We start from the raw sequence: 3,705 nt of genomic DNA, 5'->3' as shown, positions 1-3,705 counted from the left end.
CCGCGTATATCTGCTGCGTCGTGCCTGCGAGCGCCATATTTAGACCTCCACTTCGGCGCTACACAGTGCAACGCCACAGCTGACTTATGATGCACCACGCAGCACCACGCAGCACCACGCAGCACCACGCAGCACCACGCAGCACCACGCAGCACCACACAGCACCACGCAGCACCACGCAGCACCACGCAGCACCACGCACCACCACGCACCACCGTCACGGTTGCCTGCATTACGCCAGTTCTTGCGACGCGCCTGAGCGGCGACGGCCTGAGGCGCAGCGCGGCGCATGTCGCGTGCCGATGGAGTTGGCGTTGTCCTCTGAGGCGTTGAGGCTTCCATGCGCCTGCCGCTTGTGGCAACAGCGATGTGTGATGGCAACGCGTGGCAGGTGTTGGAGTTGCCAGGAGGTGCTCCAACGCGTACTGCATGCTGCTCAAAACGTTTCACGTTCAACACGGCGGTTTTCTATACATGGCTTCACATTAGACAGAATATTTACAATTTCGGGATGTTATTTGAGGCAATATTTTTTTCGCATTAATTATTGTAGACAAAATTTGGGAAAAAATAGATCATGGAATGGAGTTAAATCTCTGTAAGATGAGGGCTTCGTCTTATCATAACTTACCAAAAATCTTCTATCTGTATTGTCCACTGGAGTTCGTTCAGCATTCCAAAATCGTAATTGCTGTGGAACAACATATTGTGGTCTGCCGATTCAATATAGTAGTCGTGTGACGACAGGTGTTATCTCTTAAACGCCCTTCTGTCTGTTTTATTTATTATTGATTAGTTCGTTTCATAAGGTGAAATTTCATGGAAATAACTAATTCTATCGTAACACTTACCCGACTGATTGCAAATATAAATATTGTTACTACAATCGAATATGTTATATTACATCATTTTTAAATTGTTAAAAATGTAGATTTTCACGTACTAAAGCTACGTGCACTCATAAAGATAATAATTGTAATCTTGATAGGCGCTTGTGCCACAACCTGCAGCCTGCAAGCGCTGTTGCAGCACCGGCACCTGATGCAGCTGTTGCAGCACCGGCACATGATGCAGCTGTTGCAGCACCGGCACCTGATGCAGCTGTTGCTTCAGCTGTAATTATGTTGGAACGACGTATATAACGAATCATGCTTCTGATTCGTTCATATAAAAATTATAGAGATGCAGTTAAAATCAATTTCATCAGCAATCCGATATAAAAGTATATCGAATATAGCGTCTTTTAACCAGTTCTACCAGCTCCGTACTTTCCTGTATGTATCATAGAAATTTACGTATGAGGCTGCCATGTATTTGGAGACTACAGTCTGGTTCTTATACCTGACGTGTGACTATATATGTGTGCACAAGCATGCATGTTAAATTGTGTACATTAAAGAATATTTTCATCAGACATTGTCACTGAACTCACTCCAGTTCAACGCTCTCCATTATTGTGCTTTGATTTAGTTGAGGTGTGATAGATTTGTCGATGCAGCGTGACCTTTTTCTCGTGAAGGAAATTATTTATTCCTCTAATATTACTCGAAATAAGTTTTTTGTGCGGATGATCGACGAAATATTTCATGTTTCGTGCTCATCCGCAAAAGTTTGCCTTGCAATAAAATAAAACGAACAAACAAAGGAGTTAAATAAACAAGGTTGCTTGGAATGCTGGTCTGTGTCTCCAGGTCTGGCGAGAGCAGTTCGTTGCTGTCGCTGGTCTAGAACTTAATTAAATGTATGGCCGCCGAGTGGCTGGTCCACGCAATTGATCGAGTGTTTGATCGAGTAATCGAGTGATGGATTCGTGGCTCTCTTGAGTTCGATAACAAATCCAGGCGGTTTTTGGGGACCATAAATCTATCCATAGCACGCAAACTTGAACCTTGGGTTACAGCGATACAAGAGTCGAGCAGGATCTAACAAAGGCGCCGCTCCGTGACTCCTATTTTGCACCTTATGCTGAAGTTCCGTAGAATCTTTCTCCTGCGCTGGGTCGGTCCATGGAGTCCTAACCTTTTACTCCGCGAATGTCACACGTATTAGCGAGCCTAAATTATTGGCGGAAAAAATTCTTTCGCGGATGATGAGCTCGAAGATCGTCCAGGGAGCAAAAATCGGAGATTCCGGAGTGTGCTGTGAGTGGGCGCGCAATAATTCATGTCTGCGAGGAAAAAATCTCGCGCGTTGAGAGCGATCCCCTGAGATATTTATTTGCCGCGATGTTGCGCGCGCCCACGGACACACGGCCACTTGAAGCAAACTTACTGCAGCCATAAATACGGAAGAAAATATTGCATGTTCAGGGCAGGAGCATAAGCTAAAGGCACTTGTTCTCCTAATTACTGAGTTAGGCTTGGCTGGCTCAGAAATAAATTGATCTTTCTAAAGCCCGAGTTAACTCGTAGAGGCAACTAAGCCTCCTTTCATTCGACTCTGGCGAACGATACGTCGCAACGTTCGTCATGTGGGCGAGTGTTTGTTGTTGGTGAGCTTGCCGTGTAGTTACACCAAATCCACAGCCGCAAGCTCAATAGTATATTCAAGTTTCGCTTTCATATTATTGAATTTTCGTTTTTTTTTTATTCTGCCCGTCGATTTCTTGCAGTTTCACAATATTTCTGGGACATCACAATTTCTCCGGAGGCCTCACACATAGGCCAAACTTGGCCTATTCTTCAGAGCCCACTATAGTTGTATAGTACAATAAAATGTCGCGCGGCCAATTTTCGACAACGGTACGACGTATAAACGTCTAGATTGTTATATATACGTGAGAGTTACTTATACCGTTCAAATATACGTGAGAGTTACTTATATATCGTGACTTAAACAGACGCTTCGCCGACTATATAGCTGGGCGCCTAAATTGCAAGGATTGCAGGATTGCTCGCAGTTATCCACCGCGCAGGCAATAGCCACGGCAGAGTTGACAATGGCAGTGAGAAAGAGAACAAAGAAATGAAGGAATGAGAAGGTGGTGGAGAAGAGGGAAGGGGGAGGAGGGAGCAACAAAGAAATACTGCGACGTTGTGCAAAAGTCGTGCTGCAATAGCGGCTGGTAGTGGGCTCGTGCGCGGCATTGTTTGTACTTACAGCACGGCGCGGTAGATTGCAGCTACATTCCTTGCTTTCTCTGCAATCTCTCTCCTTCTCTCCACTTTCCCATCCCCCACCTTCTCTTCCTCTCCCCAATTCTCTTTTCTTTTGTCTTCTATCCCTCCCTATTATTCTGTCAATTCTCCTCCCCTCTGTACAATCTCTCTGCTTCTCTATAACTCTCATTCATTTTTATTATTACACCCAGCGTTCTCTATCTCTCCCTCGATAGCTGTTCCCGTTACCTTATCGATATTCCCCATCCCACTCTTTCTCTACCTGTCGTCCATCCCTCTCATATCGCCTTTTCCCTCATTCACAATCTTTCTCGCACACATCCCTATAACACTTCTTTAATTCTCTCCCTCTTATCCCACTATATCACATCCCCCTCCTCCCCTCACATCCCCCTCCTCCCCTCACATCCTGTCTCTTATACACATCTAGATGTGTATAAGAGACAGGGCACCTGATGCAGCTGTTGCAGCACCGGCACCTGATGCAGCTGTTGCAGCACCGGCACCTGATGCAGCTGTTGCAGCACCGGCACCTGATGCAGCTGTTGCAGCACCGGCACCTGATGCAGCTGTTGCAGCACCGGCA

Source organism: Hyalella azteca, unplaced genomic scaffold (genome assembly GCF_000764305.2).
Source record: "Hyalella azteca isolate HAZT.00-mixed unplaced genomic scaffold, Hazt_2.0.2 contig12758, whole genome shotgun sequence".
NCBI classification, from domain to species: Eukaryota; Metazoa; Arthropoda; class Malacostraca; order Amphipoda; family Hyalellidae; genus Hyalella; species Hyalella azteca.
This window is presented reverse-complemented; position numbering follows the sequence as displayed.